This window comes from Lynx rufus, unplaced genomic scaffold (genome assembly GCF_022079265.1).
Source record: "Lynx rufus isolate CCGP_SWC_20201006 ecotype Redwood Valley unplaced genomic scaffold, mLynRuf1.p SCAF_5, whole genome shotgun sequence".
In the NCBI taxonomy this organism is placed as follows: Eukaryota; Metazoa; Chordata; class Mammalia; order Carnivora; family Felidae; genus Lynx; species Lynx rufus.
Window position 1 is genome coordinate 112,558,290 of NW_025814867.1, and position 12,812 is coordinate 112,571,101.

Here is a 12,812-nt window from a genome sequence, read left to right on the forward strand (position 1 = left end):
GGTTGTTCTTGCTGTTTCCTTTCCAGATCCACAGGGAAACACATTAGTGTCTGTCCCTGCAGCTCAGCTCAATCAAAAGTCCAGCCCCACTGCCCCAGGAGAGGAGGAACTTTGACCTTGCCATGACTTCTCTTAGGACACTTATCACTTCCTACCTTCCTCTGCTCACTGTGCCCATGCTTGTTCCTCAACACTCTGGGTGGGCGGGTGGCCTTTGCCCCCACTATTCTATTAAAATTGCACCTGTTTTAGAGGAAGTAGACTCTAACGGGTCCTTTGGACAGTTAAGAGTGAAGTGATGCATTTAGAAAGGGAACTTTAAAAAGATAGAACTTTAAAAACACAGTGATCAAGTCTATTTCGACTTGCAATATGCAGGTAAGAAAACTGGAATAATATTCATTATTTGTAACTGCTGATACATATCTGAAAAAGATGTTTATTCTTCTTTTCTTCATTTGTATTTTCAGTTGCCACCTGTCTTCTTAGATAGAAATAACTTCCTTTCTATAAAGCTGCTGGGTTTCTCTGGGAGTGGGGAGATTTTGAACATCGCGTGTGATTGCTTTCCTCATTTTAGTAAAGAGATCAGTCACCAAGTCACCCTTCACTCTTCAGTGATGGCTGCCACCTCTCATTTTCACAAGAAATGATAAAATAAATGAGTCAGCCCTAGGGTCCTTCAAGAATGGCACGCAATGCTCAGGCTAACCTCAACCTTAGCTGGAGCCAAAGAGGTTTTTTTTTAAAAAAAAAAAGCCTTCAGAAACATCTGGTTTCCTTCTTTTTTCTCTATTTGTCTCTTATCTGGCTGTCTGGATTTGATTTAACTTTTTATATGCACCAAGATATGGTTTTTAGTTTGAATAAAAGAGCTGTAATATAGTAGCCTGTGATCATCCCCTGTAAGGTAAGATTCTGCATTATGTGTTTAAAAGGGAAGGTGTTTTGAATAGTAGAAAAGGGTGGATGTGTTTATTCTTCTGTCAGTCACCCCAGAGTCAACAAGTACAATATTAGAAAAATCTTTTTGCTTAAGCTGCATTGTTGGTTTTCCTTTCTTCCTGAGATAAATTTGGTTTCAAGAACGTTTTCATAACCAGTGCCATGTTTTCCCCTCTGTTGTTTTTCTAACTACGTTTTTAAAAACTCACACCAAAGTTTAAGTACTTGGAATATCATGTGCAATAAAATAATTTTTAAATAATAGGAGAAAAACAAAATGTGTGGCTGAGAAATTCTAAATGAAACCTAAATCTAAACTCCTTTTAACCAACTTTGCAAATAATCACTTGTTTATAAAGGAGGAGGTTAATTTATGTGGTGAAAGGGGGAAGAAGGATTTTGCCTTTTTTGAACTTTTATTATTGTTCCTGGGTATATATCCTCTAGAGACAAAGGAAACCAATAGCATTCTAAAATGGTTTAGTCCCTAATCATCGTATTCCTTGAGCATTCTTTCTTGTTGGCAAGCATTCAGTGTATTATCATCGGGTTGCGTGGTATCTTTAGACCCAGGACTTTGGGCAGCAGGACAGTGAATAAAGTTGGTGGAAAAGGAAACTTTTGATATGAGAGAAACTGATTTAGCCCTTTATACAGGATAGAAAAGTCAACTATTTGACCAAAGCATCCATCTTTCAAAAAGATAGAATTTTAATCAGATGAACAGATAGGACTTCAGTTGGAATGTTTATTTTTGTCTATTTATACATATTCTTTATAATCCCTCAGATCAAAGGGTTTGGATTAGGTAGTATTATTCTTATATGTTTGAGTAAATCAATATCTATAATAGAAATGCTGCAAGATTATAGGAAAGGCCAAATTGGGCCAGATCTATGATCTAGCCACGCTAATCCCACCTGTTTCAGACTGATCCAGGGGTAGTATGTGAAGTTACCCGGTAGTTGTCCTTCTGGCAACTTCGAAAGTTTAGGAAGAGCCTATATGCAGTGCCAAATGTTTGGCTTGGTAATGATTAACATTTGTTGAACAAATGAATGGACCATAAAGTAAATCCTCATGTAATTATCTACATTTCCTTGAAGCTAATCTTGGTTTATATTTATTACCTATTTATTGTATATAACAAGCTTTTTAAGTGTCTTGCATTACCTTAAAAATTACCTGTGTTCAGCATCAGGAAAGCTTCCTCACCTCCCCACTCCAACGTTGGTATTTCAGGATTTCATCTGATGGATCTTAAAGCATAAGACAGAGAAGGAATGCTATATCCCCCTAAGCTGATGTTCTCCTTGCTTTAATTTAACTCTGGTTTTATTCTGAAGTGGAAGAATTCTGGCTTGGGTTGCAAATGACAAACTGGTAAGAAAACAAATGGTTTACTGGAGTCTTTATAGCATGGCTCACCTGAAGAATAAATGTTAATTAGTTAGGATTACTCCTTACCCCCAGAGATGTTACAAGATTAACAGGAGAAGATAAGAAAGAGAAGCATAATTTATGAGCCATGTCAACAGAAGGTTAATTGTAGGGGAGTAAGCAATTATTATGTAGTAATGACTCATTGCAATAGGCTGTAACAAGGCTTTTGTAGTAGGTATTAATACCATTTTGAAAAGCCTGAAGGGACTAAAAGAGGAAGGATGCAGAAGCTAATTCCTTTGGTTAACAGAGAATTTGTTGACAGAGTCCACTATCATATTTCAGTTTCCAGGAACTAGAAACGGTTGATTAGTCACATCTCTTGTGAGTATGGGAGTGAAAAGTGGAAACCCTTTGCCATATATTTGCTACCCCAGGTTAGACACTGCAGAGAATTTGGCTTATGCTCTGGGAGGGGGGTTGAAATGCAATTAAAATAGATCCAACACACAGGAAGACTCTCGGACTGAACTAGCTCTATGCTAAGACTGTACAAGTGGGATCCCAATGGCCTTCTGAAACAAATGCTGGATATTTAAGAGAAGGCTCAAGGGTCACTTCCCCCTGTTATCAATCATTGGTTAATTGTATTCAGATTGAGTGTATCCAAAGGAAAAAAAACAGTCTCTCTTTTACTTAATTACAAAGAATAACAAGTAGCAAACTTTTAGAACTTGTTTTTTTTTTTTTTTTTTTTGACGAGTTTTTAATCTCAGGTAGAAGAGCTTATTCTGGGAGTAAGGAATCATTTCAGATTCGCCTACTTATATCTATCCCACACCAAAAATTCTGCATTGCTTTGGCACAAAAATTTTCTACCTCTGGCTTTTTCCTCAGTAAGGATACATTTTTACCAGATTGGGGACATTAAGAGAATTATTTCAGGAAGTACTTCAACTGGCAAGGATTGAAATGTTTTCAACATGCCTATATTGGCTTCCAAAGTATTTATTCCCTTGGCTCCCTCTCTTCACTGTTGCTTCAGGCTGGCAGCCTCCGGGCTGAACCACTCTTCCTTCCGGGTTCGCAATTCCTCTCCGACCGCTTCCTTTGGAAAATAGATACAAGCTCTGTTGTCACCAATCTGGGCTACCTGCGCTATCCTTGTTATCGTCTTTATTAAGCCCCCTTGAATTATTGTAATTTTGGCAAGCCATCTCTTGCCTCCTGGGAGCCTGATACGTCACCTGATCTCATGCAAGACTATAAAGGGTACCTTCAGTGTGAAGTAAGAGTTTTGTTTCATCTGGAGAGTGAGAGAGAAAGACAGAGATGGAAAGAGTCTATATTCCACTCATTGTAGCAGGGCTTTGCACTCAAATCTGGGGGAACGTGAAGTGCGGAAAGTGAGCCAGAAAGAGGGAGAGACACCAAGGTCTCTGCTTGCCCGGTGGGACCCACTGCCTGGGAATGGCTTGGTCTCTTGCACTTGCAAGTCTTAGCTCTCTATTTCCCTGCAGGATCATTTCATGTTGTAACACTTCCCATAGGAATCTACCACAAAATCCTTCTACTCTCCTTTGGTAATGTCTCCATCTTTTTAGTGACGCTGCTTCTTTTTTTCTTTTAAAAATTAATCTAAAGCGTGAGATCGCTAATCACGAATAATAATAACAAACACGATAATAATGAAAACATTTGAAATATTGCCAGGATTACCAAGACGTGGTAATTACAGCATCCATACCTTCCTCTTTTTTTTTTTTTTTTTAAGTTTATTTATTTTGAGAGAGACAGAGAGAGAGATAGCATGAGTGGGGAGGGGCAGAGAGAGTGGGGAGAGAGAATCCCAAGCAGGCTCCGCACTGTCAATGTGGAGAAGCCTGGTTTGGGGCTCTAGCTCATGAACCGTGAGATCATGACCCAAGCTGAAATCAAGAGTTGAACGCTGAACGGACTGAGTCACCTAGGCACCCCATACCCTACTCTTTTGTGAATAAGGAATCAAAATCATAGGATTTTCAAGGTGCAAGGGTCATAGGAAGCCATGCAGTACAATTTCCTCCCTTCATGCATAGGAAACTGAGGTCTCTGAAACCAGATGGTGAAGTCCTCATGCAAAAGCTCCATAGCTACTGTTTGTTGCGAGTGTCAGATCCCATGAAATTTACAGCCTTATTTTCTTTGGTCTAATCTTTCTGTCCAGAGACCTTGGACTTGACATGTGCCCCTACTCTGATTACAGGCCTGAGGAGTAAAGTCCTCTGTAGGATGTTTTGCAAGAAGAATGAAGAGAAGAGAACAATAGAGGAAAAGGGAAAATGTTTTTAACTCCTGTGAGAATTTTCTGAGGTGTGCTTTGAGGAATGTGCTTTACCAGGAATCTTACAACAATGCAGCCACCAAAAATTTCTGCCATTTTTTTTTTTTATAGGGAAGACATTTTCAGCAGATAGCCAGCGGTCAGTCAGGTCATGCTGAGGCAGGTAGCCCATGAAAGTAGCTCACTTCTTCCCTCTGCTTTGCTTTAGCCTTGCCCAGTGAATGAGGGCACCAGGGTGGCTCAGAGGCTGGCAAGTTCAGGGCCGAGCCAGCTCAACCTTCTACCTGTTAGTTACTGGGAATGGAGTCATGCTGGTAAAGGCTGCAGCTTTGCTATCATTCCTTGGATCCCAGGATTTATACATTATAATTAAAATTTAGAGGCACCCCTCATCTTATTGTGTGCTACTTTATTGCACGTCACAGATACTGCATTTTTTTTTTTTTTTTTTTTTTTACAAACTGAAGGTTTGTGACAACTCTGTGATGGACAAGTCTATCAGCGCCATTTTTTTTTAATTTTAAAATTTTTAATGTTTATTTTTGGAGAGACAGAGACAGAGCACAAGCAAGGGAGGGGCAGAGAGAGAGGGAGACACAGAATCTGAAGCAGGCTCCGGGCTCTGAGCTGTCAGCACAGAGCCGGATGCAGGGCTTGAACTCAAGAATCTTGAGATCATGACCTGAGCTGAAGTCAGATGCTTAACCGACTGAGCCTCCCAGGCGCCCCTCAGTGCCATTTTTTGCAAACAGCATTTGTTCACTTCATGTCTCTGTGTTACATCTTGGTTGTTCTGGCAATATTTCAAATTTTTTCATTATTATTGTATTTGTTATGGTTTGTGATTAGCAATTATGATTTGTTGAAAGCTTAGATGATGGTTTGCTTTTTATTTTAGCAATGAAGTATTTTCTAATTTATAGTATTATATTATTTTACACATAGTGCTTTGTGTACTTAATAAACTATAGTATAGTGTAAATGTAACTTTTATATGCACTGGGAAACCAAAAATATACTTGGCTCTATTGCAATACATGCTTTATTTCAGTGGTCTGGAACCGAACTGTAGTATGTCTGAAGCATGCCTGTATTCGTATGTAACATGGCTGGTTTCTAACACTAATGTTTTCTTTTTAAATGTGGCAACCTCAGAAGAATATACCTGTGACCCCTTCAATAAAAGAGATACTCTCTTAACCATTTGAAATAAAAGTTGAAGGATGCCAGGGTGGCTCAGTTGGTTAAGCATCCGACTTCGGCTCAGGTCAAGATCTCGTGGTTGTTGGGTTCATGCCCTGACTCAGGCTATGTGCTGACAGCTCGGAGCCTGGAGCCTGCTTCAGATTCTGTGGCTCCCTCTCTCTCTGCACCCCCCCCCCCAGATCATTCTCTCTCCCTCTCAAAAATAAACTTAAAAAAAGTTGAGAGTACTAAAATGGCATTCTTGCCAGTTTAATTTTATCTCCCTTGTATCTTCATGATGTGGTGTGGGCTTCTTTTATGTGAAATTTCTACCAACTTCAGAGGGGAGGTCCTGAGCTTTGATGAGCTGTTGACAGCAGGCAGGAAAAAGTATAGGACAGCCATGTTTAGTCATTAGCATGTTGGGAGAGACATACTTTCATACAGTATATTATTTTCTTGGGGTTGCTGTAACTGTACTACAAACTGGGTGGCTTAGGACCATAGAGATGTGTCCTTTCACAGTGCTGGGGGCCAGAATTCTGAAAGCTGAGTGTCAGCTGGGCCATGCTCCCCCTAAAGTCTCTAGGGAAGGATCTGCTCTATTCTCTGTCCCAGTTTCTGGTAGCTTCCATCATTCCTTGGCTTGTAGATAACATCTTTTCCCTGTGTCTCTTCCCATCATGCTCCCCCTGTGTATGTCTGTGTCCAGATTTTCCCCTTGTATGAGAACATCAGTCCTATTGGAACAGAGCCCACCCTAAAGACCTCATTTTAACTTGATTACCCCTGGGAAGACCCTGTCTTCAAATAGGGTCACATCCCAAGGTGCTAATGGTTAGGACTTGAACACATCATTTTTATTGAGGGTCGGGTAAGCACAGTTCATAATAATAACAATACAGTCTGTCAAAACTGTGAATGAAATTGCTCAAAGTTTCTCCGCTACTCAGAACCAAATGTTCTGACTGGGACTTTTCACTGGCATATCCAGAGCGCACCTTTGCTTGTTGTGCTGTTTACTGCAAGCTAAGATACAGCCATGTGTCTAAAATGAGTGGTCTTGAGGTGTGGGCTGGCTGGGCTTGGTGTTTTTGGTGTTTTCTCTCTGCCTTTCCCAGTTTCATATGCAAGGGAGGCACCTCTCAGTCAGGGGACGGTGGCCTCAGGCAGAACTGTGACTGGCGAAAAATCACAGGACCCGAATGATGGTACATGTTTAGAAATTTGGTTATACAGTACACAACTTTGTGTATTGCAATCATTATTCTCACCTGAAGTTGCTAAGGATGTTCTTTTTCTTTCAGATTAAGCCCTTTCTCTTCTCTAAAAATTACCCAGTGATAACAATAAACGTAATTCCTACTTATATAATCTTCTAACTCTGTGAAAATGATGCTCGACATTTCGAAAAAGTTTTGTATTTCTAAACACAAGAGGATACAAACTTTGTAGTATTATTTGAAGGACTCTCCGGGGCACTTTGATTCACTTAGCCATATTCAAATGTATGGAAACATTTGCTTTACATATCTGTAAAATTAGAAACCTGGGGATTTGCACAATGACACAGTGTCCCAATGCATTTAAAACTCTGCCATTTTATAACGATCACCTAAGGAGCCCCAGGACTGCTGCTTTTACTGCTATTGATGTGGTTGCTACAAATAGCAGCTGAGGTTTATTGAGCACATGTTCTGTGCCAGGCACTGTTCCAGGGGCTTCGCCATGTTTTGACTAATTTCCCTTCCACAGCAACTCAGTAAAGTAGATATCATTCTCTATAATTAAATAAAGAAACTGGGGCACAGGGCCTAAAGGTAAGTAAGTGGAAGAGCTGGAATTCAAATATGGACTCAGACCTCTTAATCTTGCTCTTGATCACCAAAATATATATGTTCTAGGACAATCCCTTCCCAAGTCTGTGCCACAAAACAGCAATTTTATTCAAATCTCCTGAAAAAAAAAAAAAAGAAAGAAAGAAAAAGAAAAAAAGTTTATGTAATTAAAAACATTTGGGAACCACTGCAAATTCCCACCCCTTCTTGTAGACTCATAATGTATGCTATATTAAAAGTTGTGAGAATTCTCCCAGAAAAGAAACCTATATAACAGAATGTAAAATTGAAATTTCAACTAGGCATCAAGATAAAGTAAATGCTGAATTCTCAAGCGAGTTGCTAAGTCACCCTGCACAGACTCTACAAGCAAAATATCTGGGAACCTATTCCACAATTTTTGGATCCTTTCAGAGGAGGAGGTTTTTGTGAGATTTTCTGAGGAAAGACTAGCAGCTGTGTGATGGGGCCCCCACCTTTTCCCCTGGGGAAAGTTGCTGCCTCCAACACCAAGCCCAGTGGCTTCAGTGTGACTACTTGAGGAGATATGTGCTCCCGTATTTCAGGGACACTGCAGACTGAGGTCCATGCCCTCCTCGAAACGTAGATGCAAAAGTTGGCTCATTAGCGCTTTGGTGGCCAATCTAGGAGCTTGCTGCTGCATGGGGGCAAAGATGTCTCATTGCTTCCCATGAGACAATGCAGAGGGTTGTAACTGCTGTGGGGCCCCACAGCTGGCAGATTAAGGGCTACATGGGGTGGGCATCCTGAGGGAATGAGGAATATCCTTCGGATCTTGAGAGTTGATGCTAGAGAGGTCCCCTAGGACCAAAGAACTTCCCAAGTTGGCATAGAAGAATCATCTTCACCATTTGCCCTGTCCAAGGAATGTGAAGGCACTCAGGAAAGTAAGGACTATAAAAGAGGAACCTCTTTTCCCTGTGCTTACCTAGGGCTGCCAGATAAAATACAAGATTCTCAGTTAATTTTGAATTTCAGATGAACGATGAACAATTTTTTTTAATTTTTTTTTAATGTTTACTTATTTTTGAGATAGAGAGAGACAGAGCATGAACGGGGGAGGGTCAGAGAGAGAGGAAGACACAGAATCCGAAGCAGGCTCCAGGCTCTGAGCTGTCAGCACAGAGCCCGACGCGGGGCTCGAACTCACAGACCATGAGATCATGACCTGAGCCGAAGTCGGATGCTTAACCGACTGAGCCACTCAGGCGCCCCAACAATTTTTTATTATAAGTATATCCTCTGCAATATTTGGGACATACTGATATTAAAAATTATTCGTTATTCATCTGAAATTTAAATTAAGTAGGGATCCTGTATTTTTATCTACAAAATCTGGAAAACTTACCCCCACCCCACCTTTACCCTGGCAGCTGATGAGTAGGTGAATGGTGAAGGGAAGAAAGAACAGAGGTTGTTCTGTTTTCTGAATTAATGCTTTTTAAAGAGATTTAAAGGTCTTCCCAAAGAAAAGTAGAAAAGTCAACAAACCTGTCAAGGTCCTCCGGCATGGGCAGGGAATCAATCTGCTCACCTACCTCCCCTCTAGTAATCATCAATTCATTCTCTACAGTTAAGACTCTGTTTCTTGGTTTGTCTCGTTCTCTCCCTCTCTTTTTTTTCTTTGCTTGTTTGTTTTGTTTCTTAAATTCCACATGTAAGTAAGATCATATGGTATTTGTCTTTCTCCAACTGACTTATTTTACTCAGCATGATACTCTCTAGGTCCATGCATGTCATCGCAAATGGCAAGATTTCATTGTTTCTATGATTAATATATACACATATATATACACACACACACACACACATATATATATATACCTTCTTTATCATACCTTCTTTATCCCTTCATTTGTTGATGAACACTTGGGCTGCTTCCATAGTTTGCTATTGCAAATAATGCTGCTATAAACATAGGGGTGCATATATCCCTTTGAATTAATGTTTTTGTATTCTTTGGGGAAATACGAGTAGTGTACTTGCTGGATCATAGAGTAGTTCTATTTTTTTTTTTTTTTGAGAAACCTCCATACAGTTTTCCACAGTGGTTGCCCCAATTTGCATTTCCATCAACGGTGTGAGAAGGTTCCTTTTTCTCCACATCCTTGCCAACACTTGTTTCTTGTATTTTTTATTTTAGCCATTCTTCAGAACACATTTTGAGAAATTCTGCTTTGTTTCATAACTTTGTGGTATAATTAACTAAAGGGCTATACTGGAGACCTTTGGCTAAACTTTGCTGGTGGACCAGTGTGTTAATATATGAGTTCCCATAAACTTTCAGGTAAAAGAAAACCCAACTCAGATAAGCTTAAACAACAAAAGAAATACTTAGGTTCAGGGGACTGGGAAGTCCAAATTCGGGAGGACTTCAGCATTGGTTGATCTAGTAGTTCAGCCATGCCAGGAAGGACTCAGTTTATTTTGATTTGCTTTGTGCTGCTTAGTTTTTCTGTTGTACCTCTTTAGTGTCAACAATGTTAATTTCATTCCAAGACTGGGTCTCTTGCTCCTAATAAGGTTGTTGCAAATTTCAACAGGGCCTGGGAGGGGAGAGAGCAGTGTTGTCCTAGCATTCCAAATAGCCTGGTTGGCTGGTCACATGCTCGCCCTGTGATACCTGTGGCCAGAGGATGGAAGGTACCAAGGACCTGAAGTTTACGGAGTCTTTTCCATGGAGCTCAGGGTGGGTTCAACCTTTACCAAAACACATGAGCTGTGTGAGGAAGAAGAGGTAGATGATTGCCTGGGGGTGGAAGCAGAGTGTGAGAATGCATGCTAGGTCAACCAACAAATGTCCAGTACAGCTGGGAATTTAAGTTGCTGTCATTGGCTGCATGCAGGGACAATACTCAAAACTGTTAACAGCCTGCACCCTCTTGGGCACCAGCCAGTCTGAAAAGACACTCTCGTCAGGGGGGGTGCCTGGCTCCCAAAGGCCTCTTGCTTGTAAAGGGTTAACCTTTTAGTTGCTTAATGTTGAAGGGTCCAGGAGCTTTTGAGGAAGATGTCAGAAGGTTTTGATAGGTAGGCACTCAGAGGACTCCGGGCAGTAGCACTTTATTAGCTGAAATAAAAATATATTGTTATCTTAATTTAATGATGTTTATAATTATGTCCATGTGTACTAGCTCAATGACTTTAAAAAAATACCAAAAAAAAGTTTTGTTTCTGAATAAGATTCTTCACTTAATTTCCTTATTTGAAAAATGAGTGAGTCAAATTAGATGATTTTACAACTCCTTTGACAGCAATGTTTGTGTTATATTCTGTAAAAATATATATAAATAAGCCTTTAATTTTATCTATCATGCACATTGTGACATGTCTGCATTAAATAGAATATTGTAAACAGTTATGCATTTTAAAATGCAGAGAACCAAATTGTCATCTAAAACTTGGCACATTAAATTTAACTGAATTTAAGTCTGAATTTAACTAGATCTTTATGTTGAAATTTTCAAATGTGCTATTTCTAAAGACCCTGAGAGGGTTCTTGTTTCTCATTTTCTGTGTTTTTTGGTAAAACAAGGGGGAAAACTACCATCTAACATGTTAAAAACCATTAATGTTGCTTTGGCCTCAACAGAAGGCAGAGAGGTACAAAAACAGAAATGGCTAAAGAAAAATCAGAGTTGAGATGGAAGCCGTGCATTCACCTGAAGATGGTTCATTAGGGTCACCCAAGGGGAGGGATCGAGAGGGAGGAGCAGCCACGGGCCATTCCCTCTCCCATGGGTCAGTGCCATCAAGGGCAGAGCTGATGTGCAGTTTGAGAACGTGAGTTTTTCTCCAGTGCTTCGCCTGCCTGCTCTAACCGTCCCGAGAAGCCTTCCCAACCTCCTAGGTCCTCAACTGGCCAGTCATCTCAGATACAAAAAACCACAAGGAAGGAATATTTTCCTAAAATAAATGGAAAATCAGCAACAATGATGATCCTTTTTCCCATTTCATATCCTCTTCCTCATCCCTTCTACGTCCCCCCTCCCCCAATCCCTTGCCCCCAAACAGAGTTAATTATTCCAGAGGGCAGTGTTGTTTATAGTCACCAGAACTGCAGGCAAGAGGGAAGAGTATTGTATATATTTCCTGTTTTTTTCTGCATAGATACATGCCTAAAATATTTGTGATATTTTGAATTTTTAGACTAAGGATCATTTAAAATATTTGCAGACCTATCTTTGTAGATTTTTTTCCCCCTGTACTTTAAGACATCAAAAATGTCAAAGCTGAGAAAGGTTTTGACTTTCAAAGAGAGAACTTTTTGACAACAGCCAATATTTTCTTTTAACTTCAGAGCAAAAAGCTATCCTGGTTTGGTGGAGCCTTAGGTCGCTCCCTCCTTCTTTATACATAATTTCTGATAGATTTATAGGTATACACACATCTGTGTTAATTAAACCAGATGAAAATCCTACAGAGACTGCTAAGAAAATACATAGTCACAGGGATTAGGACTGATCATCTTATGCCTTTAAAGGTATTTTCTGGTATGGCAATAGCTAGAACTAAATAATAAATGTATTATAATGCTTTGAATAAAATAGCTTTCAAACATAATTTATAAAATTCGTTGCCCAGAGGCCACAGTAAATTTATTAACCATGAGTGAGGACCCTGTTTTTGGGGGTCTGCATGTTTGGATATGTATACAGTCTGCCTAATATTTAATGGTATATATATATATATATATATATATATATATATTGCAAAAACATCTTCATAAATCTTAAGTCTCCACAATTAAATTATTTTAAATTAAAATTTGTTTTTACAATATATATGTATTTGTATCTGTGCATACAGGATTAATAAAGAATTTAAAGACAAAACAAACATTACTCTCATGACCTTCATAAGTTTGCTCATTTATTTAATGCTCAATAACCCCAAAGAACATAGTGTTACCTTCATTTCACAGGTGAGAAAATTGAGGCAGAGAATGTCAATAACTTGTGCAGTTCACACAGACTTCACCAGTGGTTTGTTGTTGTGGTTTCCAAAACAAAGTTTGCTAATTCTAAAGCCTTTATGTTTTCCATCACCTCGCACCATGTTTTTTTACTCCATTATTTGAAGGCATTCCTCATTTTAGTTTTCTAGGGATGTGGGTG

The 12,812-nt window shown here is 39.6% G+C and overlaps 1 long non-coding RNA gene across 1 annotated transcript in view; it reads left to right on the forward strand.

Annotated features, from left to right (window-relative positions):
* Nucleotides 1-340: 340 nt before the first annotated feature.
* LOC124526581 (uncharacterized) overlaps nt 341-12,812 on the forward strand; it is a 31,982-nt gene continuing 19,510 nt past the window's right edge. Inside the window, exon 1 of the long non-coding RNA XR_006965697.1 lies at nt 341-378. This is a non-coding gene — a long non-coding RNA (uncharacterized LOC124526581). The remainder of the gene's footprint in view (nt 379-12,812) is intronic.